Source organism: Gossypium hirsutum, chromosome D05, assembly GCF_007990345.1.
Source record: "Gossypium hirsutum isolate 1008001.06 chromosome D05, Gossypium_hirsutum_v2.1, whole genome shotgun sequence".
In the NCBI taxonomy this organism is placed as follows: Eukaryota; Viridiplantae; Streptophyta; class Magnoliopsida; order Malvales; family Malvaceae; genus Gossypium; species Gossypium hirsutum.
This window is the reverse complement of record NC_053441.1, coordinates 19,467,246-19,481,128: the sequence shown is the minus strand read 5'-3', so window position 1 is coordinate 19,481,128 and position 13,883 is coordinate 19,467,246. Positions and strand designations below refer to the sequence as shown.

Here is a 13,883-nt window from a genome sequence, read left to right as displayed (position 1 = left end):
AATACATATATATTATACATATACATATACATTAAATATGCAAAATGTTAAACTTCTCTTCTAACCATTTTTAATAAACAAAGACATTATAATCCAACTAGTAAAGACATTACAAACTAGCAAATCTATAAGGAAATAAACCATTTTAGTATGGCTATTATATTCATATACAATACAACAAAGTACGACCTTCAAAACATTTATCTAGTCTGTACATGCCATAGTTAGATTTAAATATTTTAAATACCGAGACAATAGATAATATGATAAACTTGCTGACGATCCCTGAGCTTGAAGCTTGATTTGATTTTTTTTTTTATCTATAAACAAATAGACGTAAACAAACAAAGTAAGCTTACATAGCTTAGTAAGTCTATAGCATAACTAAAATATATATAAAAGAAGAATAATATAAATTCATAATTAAACTTATTGAAATCGCAAATACAACATATATTACTATTTGAACATTTGTCACTCATAATCATCTTATTTATAATCAAATATATGTACTCGTAGAATGCTTACCAATGAATATATAAATATGTATATACAATATGCATAACAATTGTATATTTAAATACTCATCAAAAACTTACAACCGAATACTTTTATATATCATTTACATATAAACAAATGCATACATCATTATCAAATACCTAAAACCGAATGCATATACACTTCATATGTGTGTAACCGAACACATATTTATGTACTTAACAAATTCTATAACCGAATATATATATACATACACATCAAACGAATATAACCAAATACATTTATACTTACCAAAATGCATATATAGATTTCTCACATACATCTATCTGAATGCGAATATACCTAACAATTTCATAAAATTTAATATATATATATATATATAAATCCATACTCATCAAATACATATAAACTAATGTTTATATGCTCATCAAACACAATAACCAAATGTATATACATATTCTATAAATCTATATGACTAAATCATACACATATTCGATACATGTAAACACATGATGTGAATAGATTCACCGGCACAAAACCTGCTAGGCTTAAGGCCTGATTCAATACACTGGCACTTAGCCTGCTAGATATAAAGTCTGAAATGTTTCACCGGCGTCAAGCCTGCTAGACATAAAGTCTGAAATGTTTCACCAGCGACAAGCGTGCTAGACTTAAAGTCTGAAACATATCACTGGCATCAAGCTTGCTAGGCACCGAGCCTGAACACTCAATTTATATAAATACAAATCACTTTAAAAATGTATATGTATATAAGATTCCATGTATAAAAAATTAGCTCAATATATATAAATTATACCTTTAAACCACATAGGTATATAAAGTTCAGATATTGAATCCAGCTCAATAACTTAATTATAAATATGATCATATACAAATATATAACTTAATACATTAAGGCCTACTATTAATATCATACATTCGAACATCTTATAGTAATCCAAGCTAACAATTTTGTACCTTCAACTCCATTCAAAAGCTTCACATGAATATAATTACATAATTGAATCTCACATAAACTTATATAATTATCATACCTAAATTCAATACATAAACATGTACATATATAAGTTTGTATATATTCGAGTCTCATACATAGTTTATATAATAGTCATACCTAAATTTAACACAAAAACATATACAATTATATTTGTATTTCTGAACTTCATATAAACTTATATAAAAATTATACCCAAACTCAATACAAAAACATATACATGTAAATATATATTTATGTGCTCATTCAATTCTATCATATACATATAAATTTCAACTCACATGTACATACCATTTCAAAACTACTTATGCAAATATAACATATATATTTTTAATCAATCCAATAGTTTGTACATATATGTACTTACATATATATATACATTCGAACCTTATATATATATATACATACCTTTCGATTAATAACCAAGAATGAATAAAGAATTCATACATAAGCCATATTCATTCTTCAACTAAATTCTAGAGCTTACATATATGTGTATACATATATGTATATTCGAACATTAATCATATATTTATATATATACATATCATTTTTACTTTGATTAAATTCAAGCTATATACTTTCAAATTGAGCTCATCCAAATACAATAGATATATATATGTATATATATATTAATTAATAACATTAAATTGCTAGTTGACTTACCTCGGACGGTGAAAAATCGAAACCGGACGATTATTCGATGATTTTAGCTTTCCCCCGATCTAACTCCGATTTCTTTGGTTCTTGATCTAAATATATCCAGAATGAGCTAATTTAAATATTAAAACATTCAATTTAATCCAAAAACACATAAATAGGCAAATTACCATTTTGCCCCTAATATTTTACACTTTTTGCAATTTAATCCCAATTGCATAAAACACAATTTACACAAAATCTTACAACAACATAGCTAGGCTGAATCTTCCTTGTATTCATACAAGTCCATGCATTTCATTTATTTTTCATTTTAGTCCCTCAAAAATTTATTTTTTTAATTTAGCCCTAATTACTCAAATTTACCAAAAATTCAAAGACAAAACATGTTAATCTAACACATATATTTCATAATCCATCATCAAACATCATAGAACACAATTATTCATTAATGGCATAACTCAAAATATTCATCAAAATCAAAAATTCTAGCATGAGTTGGATAGTATTCGAAGCAACGATATCAAAAATATAAAAATTATCAAAAACCGAACTAGAACTCACCTTGAATCAAGCTCAACAATGGCCGAATACCCTAGCTTTGTTTCTTTGTTTTCTTTTGTTTTGTTTCGTGATGAAGATGAAGGGAAAAAATGATAATGGCTTTTTTTTAATGTTTATTATAACATAATAATATATTATACCTTATTATAACATATATATTATATTAATAATATAAGAAAACCATATATATCACCTAATGCCGTCCACTAACTTGGAAAATGGCTTAATTGCCACATAGAACCTCCAATTTATAAAGACAAAAATAATTAAGCACTTTCATATTTAACCCTCAAATTTTCACTTTACGCGATTTATTCATTTTCTCAAATTAAGCATACAAACAATAAAATTATTTCACGAAACTTTCACATATATAATTTCACACATATTTAACACAGAAAATAATATTAAAATATTTTTAGACTCGAATTCGTGGTCTCGAAACCTCTGTATCCGATTAGGGTCAAAATTGGGCTGTTACTGTAATAGCCTGAATTTTTAGTGGTGTCAGAATGGTGATTCGAGATCACTAAATCTGACAAACGAGTAGAAAATATTATAAATTTAGTAAGTATAAGTTAAATGTGAAGTTAGGAAAATTTTTGAAATAGTGAATAGTGTACTAGGAATAAATATTAAAATAATTAAAATAAAAAAAACGAGGTATCGAGACCTCGAGGATTTTCAACCGAGCCATAAATATTTTTATAAATATTTATAGAGTGTCATTGAGTTGGTATTAAAGTTTCGTTAGAAAATTTTAACGTTTGGATAGTTAATTAACTAAAAAGGACTAAATTGGGAATAGTGTAAAATTTGTTAAATTGTGATTAAATAGCTTAAGTGACTAAAGTGGAGGGATTTAAAAGGCAATTAGGCCCAAATTATATGGGCTGGACGGTTGGGTAAAAAAAATCAGCAGAATGTAAGGAGAAACAGGGGCAAAATTGGAAACTTAACAAATTAAACATTTAAAACAAAGACAAAAGTGAAAAATCTAGAGATCTCTTCACAATTTATCAGCAAAAACGCCATAGGAGGTCTGGAATAAGCTGGTTTTTCATATTTTTGAATCACTTAAGTTTAATTCTTGATTATTTCTTCTAATTTTTGTGATTTTGATACTTTTACAATTAGGTCCAACTAATTATTTCATTAGTTTTTGATTCCATGGCTGATTTTGAAAGTTACCATTGATGAGTGTTGGATTTTTATGATGAATAAACATGGAATTGAAGCTTTAATTTTGTTATATGATGATTTTATTAAGTAATTTTGATAGAAATTGATTTTAGGGACCTAATTGTGAAAAAGTTGGGAATTAAGGTTTGGTGTTGCGGTTTTGAGTATGAAAGGCTATGTAGTAGTCTAAAATAGTTGGAAAGGTGTTAATTGAGAAAAATTAGATCAATTGAGGGGTTAATTGAGTAGGGATCAAATTGTAAAAATTGTAAAGTTTGGGGTAAAAGTGTAATTTCGAAAATTAAAGGGCATAAATTGTGAAATGAATTAGAATTGAATTAAATGCTGATGAATGAATAAATTTGCATTTTAGATCGAGAACCCGAAACAAGTCAAGGAAAAGAAAAAGTAGCCGATTAGTCCCTGAACTTTTACAAATTCTGCAAATCGATCCAGGTAAGTTCATATGGCTGAAATTTAATGATTAAATGTTAATTTCATGAATTATACAATGTATGATGAAATGTATTTATTGTTGAAATGAGAATAAAATAAAAATGTGAAAATCGAATAAATGATCAAATTAAGTGGAACACCGGATTTGAGTACTTCTGATCAAGAAACAAAGTGATAAGTGGCTACACTTATCTGATCAAGAAACAAAGTGATAAGTGGCTACACTTATCTGATCAAGAAACAAAGTGATAAGTGGTTACACTTATCTGATCAAGAAACAAAGTGATAAGTGGTTACACTTATCTGATCAAGAGACAAAGTGATAAGTGGCTACACTTATCTGATCAAGTGATAAAGTGATAAGTGGTAGCTTCAGCTACACTTATCTGATCAAGTGGCAAAGTGATAAGTGGTAGCCTAGCTACACTTATCTGATCAAGGACAAGTGATAAGAGGTCATATGTCAAAGTGAAAGTGAAGTACTCAATTTTCCGTAACCGTTCCTTAATTTTGATCAAGGATGGTAAGTGACAAATGGGCCCAAAGGAATTATGGTAAAAGAATAAGTAGTAGTGAGTTTATACCAAGGAACTCACCAAAGATTGTGGTTGACAGGTAAATTTAGTAATGGTGTATATTGTATAAGTGTACAAGTGTTTGGTAAGATTTATGTTTTATGCCTATGAACTTACTAAGCTTTTCTATAAGCTTACATGTATGTGTTTATTGTTTTTGTAGATTAACGTATTTATACATTCGGAGGATCGGATCTACATCAAGAATCACACTATCCAGATATACTCCGGTAGTTTATGTTAAGCAACTTTTTAGATTTATATGGCATGTATAGGGAATTGAAGTAAAAGTAAATTTGAATGTTATGGTTGCGTTAGATATCGAAATATATACATGTTTTTAGTTTGAAATGGTTGATTGGTTGAACTTAATTAGTATTTAAATGAAGTAGATGAAATACTGGAATTGGTTGTGATTTGAAATTTGCAGGGAAGGTTAGACAATTATAAAGGGGTTATATTGAATTTTTTAAAAAAAATTGCAATGGAGCAGTTCTTGGACAGCAGCATTGATGTAACTTTTAAAAATCACCAAAAATAGTGGAAATAGAATTAGAAGTTGAGTGAGATATGAAATTAAAGCTGAAAGAGTCTACTTTCATATAAAAGAAGTTGAGTAAGCAAAAGAATTATATACTTTTAGATATTTGAATTTTAGTGAAACAGGGCAAGAATGTTTTTGAAGTCCCCTGTTCTGACTTTAGAAATTCATTAAAAATTGTACAGAAGGAATTATGAGTTATAATTTATATGTATAGATTCCTTAATGAGTCTATTTTCAGTATAAATAAGTTTAATCACCATATGAAGCCTTTAATAAGATATAATTAAATTTTAGTGATGACTGGTCAGGATAGTCGATTAGTGAAACAGGGGAGACTTCAACTAATAAACTGTACTAATTGGCTAAAGAAAAAATTCTGAAAAATTTATGGTGAATAGATATATGAGTCTAGTTTCAGGGAAAATTTACGGATATAAATTTCGAGTTTCGTAGCTTTAATTATAATTATTTTAGTGACTACTGTACAGGTGGACAGCTTTATTATGAATGATGAAATTAAATTTGAAAGTAAATTTTTATGCCCCGAACTTTTAAGTTAAGTCAAGTAACGCCTCATGCTCGAATCCGGCAACGGTATTGGGTAAGGGGTGTTACATTTTATTGGTATCAGAGCCTGGTTTAGCCGGTCCTCGGAATATGTGTGAAGTGTAAAGTGTTTAGAAATACATGCCATATAAATCTGTGATAGTGTGATGTGTATGATCCGATCTAATCTTTGTTATTTTTATAGATACTCTCCGATTATAAAGATGTCAAATATACCTGAACGTACTGATCAAGAAGAAGTTAACAGTAGAGCACAGAATTCTGAACAAAGAGCAAGCAGTGATGTTCCGATTTCCCAAATGCGAGAGCATGAATTAAAGAATATGATTTATGGGATTATGAATCAGTGGTATACTGAAATGAGGCAAGAAAGAAATCAGGCTGAACCACCTCCTCCCCCTACTGCTCCATCGATGGTACCCCCGGTTGCTCCTCCACCTTCTACAACGACTGAATCTAGTAAGCGTTCTCCATTGGAAAGGCTTAGAAAACTTGGAGCCGAAGAATTTCGGGGAAGGACTGATGATGATCCCGTCAAAGCTGAATATTGGTTACAGAGTTTGATAAGAATTTTTAAAGAAATGGCTTGCTCACCAGATGACTATTTGAGATGTGCTGTGTCTCTGTTGAAAGAAGAAGCTTATAGTTGGTGGGAGACGATCGAGGCTGTGGTTCCGGCAGAGAAAATTTCTTGGGAATTTTTCCAAAATGAATTTAAGAAGAAATATGTGGGCAGACGGTATTTGGATAAAAAGAAAAGGGAATTCCTCGACCTACGACAGGGAAATAAATCAGTAGTTGAATATGAAAGAGAATTTGTCTACCTCAGCAAATATGCCCGAGACATTGTACCTACTGAAGAAGAAATGTGTATCCGGTTTGAAGAAGGGTTAAATGATGAAATTAGAATGATGATTGGGGGTAATGAAATACGAGAGTTCGTTGTTCTGTCAGACCGTGCTCAAAAGCTTGAAGAAGTATACAACAGAAAAATGCAGCGGGATCGAAAAAGTAAAGAGCCATTCAAAAGAGGTGCTTCTAAGTCATTTTCAGATTTTCCAGTGAAGAAATCTAGAGAAGAAATTAATCGAACTACATCAATGTCGGGGAGATCGGGCAGAGATAGACCAAGACAATCTGATTTCAGGGTATTCGATAGACCTGTAGCAAGTGTGAGCAGTGTTCAGAATGCTTCACGACCTAAGTGTCAATATTGTGGAAGATATCATTTCGGAGAATGCAGGACTAAGATGGGGGCTTGTTATAAATGTGGGGCTACTGATCATCTTATTCGAGATTGTCCTCGGCTGCAAAAAGATGAAGTGGAACAGAAAGAGATACAAAGAACCATTCCTCAAAGAAGTAGACGTTCGGGCCAGAGCAGTGCTACAGGGACTACCCGTTCGGGTACGAGGGAATCAGTTGGTCGATCAGAGAATAGAGCACCAGCACGTACCTACGCCATTCGAGCAAGGGAAGAAGCTACGGCTCTTGATGTAATTGCTGGTACTTTCTATCTTTATGATGTTATTGTTTATGCATTGATAGACCCTGGATCTACTCATTCATATATTTGCACTATGTTAGCATCTGAAAAGAATTTATTTGTTGAGTCCACTGAATTTGATATACAAGTTACAAATCCATTAGGTCATAGTGTGATGGTTAATTTGATATGTCGTAATTGTCCACTGAAAGTGAAAGGCTATGAATTCCCCGCTGATTTGATGTTGTTACCCTTTCGGGAATTTGACATTATTCTGGGGATGGACTGGTTAATGAGACATGATGCGGTGGTGAATTGTCGTGATAAGCAAATCAGTTTGAAATGTCAAACAGGAGATGTAATCTCAGTTGGGTCAGAAAACATGGGCGATACAGTCAGAATTATTTCAGCTCTCTCTGCTCAGAGATTATTACGCAAAGGCAATGAAGCATTCTTGGCCTATATCCTTGATACTCGGGGTTCTGATTTAAAGCTCGAACAAGTGCCAGTGGTGAATGAATTTCCTGATGTGTTCCCTGAAGAGTTACCCGGTCTACCACCTGATAGAGAAGTTGAATTTGTAATTGATGTGATCCCCGGAACAACTCCTATCTCAGTGACACCGTACAGAATGGCTCCAGCTGAGTTAAAAGAGTTGAAGGCGCAGTTGCAGGAGTTATTAGATAAAGGGTTCATTATACCGAGTATGTCGCCTTGGGGAGCACCTGTCTTGTTTGTGAAAAAGAAGGACGGTTCTTTAAGACTGTGTATAGATTACAGGCAGTTGAATAAGGTAACGGTAAAGAATAAATATCCTTTGCCTCGTATTGATGATCTGTTTGATCAGTTGAAAGGTGCTGCAGTATTTTCCAAGATAGACCTTCGATCTGGGTATTATCAGTTGAAAGTTAAAGAGTGTGATGTGCCAAAAACTGCCTTCCGAACTCGATATGGTCATTATGAATTTTTGGTGATGCCATTTGGTTTAACCAATGCTCCTGCTGCTTTTATGGATTTGATGAATAGAATTTTTCAGTCATATTTGGATAGATTTGTGGTTGTGTTCATTGACGATATATTGATTTATTCAAAGACAGAGTCCGAACATGCACAACATCTAAGGATTGTATTACAGACTTTGCGGGAGAAACAGTTATATGCGAAATTCAGCAAATGTGAATTTTGGCTTCAGGAAGTTGCGTTTTTGGGTCATATTGTATCAGCTGATGGAATAAGAGTGGATCCAAGTAAGATAACGGCAGTGGTAAATTGGAAAGTTCCAAAGAATGTTACTGAAGTACGGAGCTTTCTAGGATTGGCAGGTTATTATCGCCGATTTGTCAAAGATTTCTCAATGATTACCTTACCGTTGACTCGATTACTACAAAAGAATGTTGAATTTATATGGTCAGACGAATGTCAGCAGAGTTTCGATCAGTTGAAAAAGATGTTGACAGAGGCTCCAGTGTTGACTCAACCAGAATCGGGCGTACCGTTTGTAGTATATAGTGATGCGTCTCTAAGTGGTTTGGGTTGTGTACTTATGCAGTCAGGAAAAGTGGTGGCATATGCTTCCCGACAACTGAAACCGCACGAGAAGAATTATCCTACACATGATTTGGAATTGGCAGCGATCGTGTTTGCTTTGAAGATATGGAGACACTACTTATATGGTGAGAAATGTTATGTGTATACTGATCATAAAAGCTTGAAGTATTTAATGACTCAGAAAGAGTTAAATTTGAGACAGAGACGATGGTTAGAGTTGCTGAAAGATTATGATCTTGTTATTGACTATCACCCAGGGAAAGCAAATGTCGTAGCAGATGCACTTAGTCGGAAATCATCATTATTTGCATTACGGGCATTGAGTGCTCATTTATCTATTAATGAGGATGGTTCTGTACTAGCGGAATTAAAAGCTAAACCTGTGTTCTTTCAACGGATTCGGGAATTACAAGATGAAGACCCAAAATTGATGCTAAAACGACAGATGGTTCAAAATGAGTTAAGCTCAGAATACTCCATTGATGAAAATGGTATGTTATATTATCGTAATAGAATATGTGTTCCAAATAATTTAGACTTGAAAAATGATATTTTATCAGAGGCTCACAGTAGTATGTGTTCTATTCACCCGGGGAGTACAAAAATGTATTGTGATTTGAAGAAAATGTATTGGTGGCCTAGAATGAAACGAGAAATCTGTGAATATGTAGCAAGATGTTTGATTTGTCAACAGGTGAAAGCTGAGCATCAAGTACCGACAGGGTTGTTACAGCCCATTATGATTCCAGAGTGGAAATGGGAACATGTCACGATGGATTTTGTATCTGGATTACCAGTAACTCCGAAGAAGAAAGATTCGATATGGGTGATTGTTGATCGGTTAACTAAGTCGGCACATTTTATTCCAGTCAGAGCAGATTATCAGCTTGAAAAGTTAGCGGAGTTATATGTGTCTGAGATAGTGAGGTTACATGGGGTACCAATATCTATTATTTCGGATCGAGATCCGAGATTTACCTCGAGATTTTGGAGTAAATTACAGGAGGCTCTGGGCACCAAATTAAATTTCAGCACAGCTTTTCATCCCCAGACAGATGGGCAGTCAGAGCGAGTGATTCAGATTTTAGAAGATATGTTAAGGTGTTGTATACTTGAGTTCGGCGGCAGCTGGGAAAGGTATTTACCTTTAGCCGAATTTGCTTATAATAATAGTTATCAAACTAGTATTAAAATGGCACCGTTTGAAGCTCTGTATGGAAGAAAGTGTAGAACTCCATTATATTGGTCTGAATTAAGTGAATCGGAACTGGTGGGAGTGGACTTGATTCGGGAAACTGAAGAAAAAGTTCGTATTATTCGAGATTGTTTAAAAGCTGCCTCCGATCGGCAAAAATCATATGCAGATTTGAAGAGAAGGGATATAGAGTTTAGTGTGGGTGATCGTGTATTTTTGAAAGTGTCACCGTGGAAGAAAGTTTTGCGGTTCGGCAGAAAGGGAAAACTCAGCCCACGATTTATCGGGCCGTATGAAATCATTGAAAGAATCGGTCCGGTAGCTTATAGATTGGCTTTGCCCCCGGAACTTGAAAATATTCACAATGTGTTTCATGTGTCTATGTTGAGACGGTACAGATCAGATCCATCACATGTAATTCCTCATACGGAAATAGAGCTCCAACCTGACATGACTTATTCAGAGGAACCGGTGAAAATTTTAGCTCGGGAGGTTAAAGAGTTGAGGAATAAACGTGTACCACTAGTTAAGGTGCTATGGAATCGACATGGATCTGAGGAGGCAACCTGGGAAATGGAGGAATTGATGAAATTTCAGTATCCGAATTTATTTCCAGGTACGAAATTTCGGGGACGAAATTTCCTAAAAGGGGGGAGAGTTGTAATAGCCTGAATTTTTAGTGGTGTCGGAATGGTGATTCGAGATCACTAAATCTGACAAACGAGTAGAAAATATTATAAATTTAGTAAGTATAAGTTAAATGTGAAGTTAGGAAAATTTTTGAAATAGTGAATAGTGTACTAGGAATAAATATTAAAATAATTAAAAAAAAATGAGGTATCGAGACCTCGAAGATTTTCAACCGAGCCATAAATATTTTTATAAATATTTATAGAGTGTCATTGAGTTGGTATTAAAGTTTCGTTAGAAAATTTTAACGTTTGGATAGTTAATTAACTAAAAAGGACTAAATTGGGAATAGTGTAAAATTTGTTAAATTGTGATTAAATAGCTTAAGTGACTAAAGTGGAGGGATTTAAAAGGCAATTAGGCCCAAATTATATGGGCTGGACGGTTGGGTAAAAAAAATCAGCAGAATGTAAGGAGAAACAGGGGCAAAATTGGAAACTTAACAAATTAAACATTTAAAACAAAGACAAAAGTGAAAAATCTAGAGATCTCTTCACAATTTATCAGCAAAAACGCCATAGGAGGTCTGGAATAAGCTGGTTTTTCATATTTTTGAATCACGTAAGTTTAATTCTTGATTATTTCTTCTAATTTTTGTGATTTTGATACTTTTACAATTAGGTCCAACTAATTATTTCATTAGTTTTTGATTCCATGGCTGATTTTGAAAGTTACCATTGATGAGTGTTGGATTTTTATGATGAATAAACATGGAATTGAAGCTTTAATTTTGTTATATGATGATTTTATTAAGTAATTTTGATAGAAATTGATTTTAGGGACCTAATTGTGAAAAAGTTGGGAATTAAGGTTTGGTGTTGCGGTTTTGAGTATGAAAGGCTATGTAGTAGTCTAAAATAGTTGGAAAGGTGTTAATTGAGAAAAATTAGATCAATTGAGGGGTTAATTGAGTAGGGATCAAATTGTAAAAATTGTAAAGTTTGGGGTAAAAGTGTAATTTCGAAAATTAAAGGGCATAAATTGTGAAATGAATTAGAATTGAATTAAATGCTGATGAATGAATAAATTTGCATTTTAGATCGAGAACCCGAAACAAGTCAAGGAAAAGAAAAAGTAGCCGATTAGTCCCTGAACTTTTACAAATTCTGCAAATCGATCCAGGTAAGTTCATATGGCTGAAATTTAATGATTAAATGTTAATTTCATGAATTATACAATGTATGATGAAATGTATTTATTGTTGAAATGAGAATAAAATAAAAATGTGAAAATCGAATAAATGATCAAATTAAGTGGAACACCGGATTTGAGTACTTCTGATCAAGAAACAAAGTGATAAGTGGCTACACTTATCTGATCAAGAAACAAAGTGATAAGTGGTTACACTTATCTGATCAAGAAACAAAGTGATAAGTGGTTACACTTATCTGATCAAGAGACAAAGTGATAAGTGGCTACACTTATCTGATCAAGTGATAAAGTGATAAGTGGTAGCTTCAGCTACACTTATCTGATCAAGTGGCAAAGTGATAAGTGGTAGCCTAGCTACACTTATCTGATCAAGGACAAGTGATAAGAGGTCATATGTCAAAGTGAAAGTGAAGTACTCAATTTTCCGTAATCGTTCCTTAATTTTGATCAAGGATGGTAAGTGACAAATGGACCCAAAGGAATTATGGTAAAAGAATAAGTAGTAGTGAGTTTATACCAAGGAACTCACTAAAGATTGTGGTTGACAGGTAAATTTAGTAATGGTGTATATTGTATAAGTGTACAAGTGTTTGGTAAGATTTATGTTTTATGCCTATGAACTTACTAAGCTTTTCTATAAGCTTACATGTGTGTGTTTATTGTTTTTGTAGATTAACGTATTTATACATTCGGAGGATCGGATCTACATCAAGAATCACACTATCCAGATATACTCCGGTAGTTTATGTTAAGCAACTTTTTAGATTTATATGGCATGTATAGGGAATTGAAGTAAAAGTAAATTTGAATGTTATGGTTGCGTTAGATATCGAAATATATACATGTTTTTAGTTTGAAATGGTTGATTGGTTGAACTTAATTAGTATTTAAATGAAGTAGATGAAATACTGGAATTGGTTGTGATTTGAAATTTGCAGGGAAGGTTAGACAATTATAAAGGGGTTATATTGAATTTTTTTAAAAAAATTGCAATGGAGCAGTTCTTGGACAGCAGCATTGATGTAACTTTTAAAAATCACCAAAAATAGTGGAAATAGAATTAGAAGTTGAGTGAGATATGAAATTAAAGCTGAAAGAATCTACTTTCATATAAAAGAAGTTGAGTAAGCAAAAGAATTATATACTTTTAGATATTTGAATTTTAGTGAAACAGGGCAAGAATGTTTTTGAAGTCCCCTGTTCTGACTTTAGAAATTCATTAAAAATTGTACAGAAGGAATTATGAGTTATAATTTATATGTATAGATTCCTTAATGAGTCTATTTTCAGTAGAAATAAGTTTAATCACCATATGAAGCCTTTAATAAGATATAATTAAATTTTAGTGATGACTGGTCAGGATAGTCGATTAGTGAAACAGGGGAGACTTCAACTAATAAACTGTACTAATTGGCTAAAGCAAAAATTCTGAAAAATTTATGGTGAATAGACATATGAGTCTAGTTTCAGGGAAAATTTACGGATATAAATTTTGAGTTTCGTAGCTTTAATTATAATTATTTTAGTGACTACTGTACAGGTGGACAGCTTTATTATGAATGATGAAATTAAATTTGAAAGTAAATTTTTATGCCCCGAACTTTTAAGTTAAGTCAAGTAACGCCTCATGCTCGACTCCGGCAACGGTATTGGGTAAGGGGTGTTACAGTTACAGTATCATTGGACAAACCAGAGTAATTATACTGACACACATAGTGCATCATCGGATAAATCGAAGCAATTATATTGAC

At 32.5% G+C, this 13,883-nt stretch overlaps 1 long non-coding RNA gene across 1 annotated transcript; it reads right to left on the bottom strand.

Annotated features, from left to right (window-relative positions):
• Nucleotides 1-483: 483 nt before the first annotated feature.
• LOC107939654 (uncharacterized) lies at nt 484-2,885 on the bottom strand. Its single transcript, XR_001695207.2, has 3 exons — nt 2,738-2,885; nt 2,180-2,265; nt 484-1,217 (listed from the first exon to the last, which is right to left on the bottom strand). It is a non-coding gene; the product is annotated as an uncharacterized lncRNA (long non-coding RNA).
• Nucleotides 2,886-13,883: the final 10,998 nt, after the last annotated feature.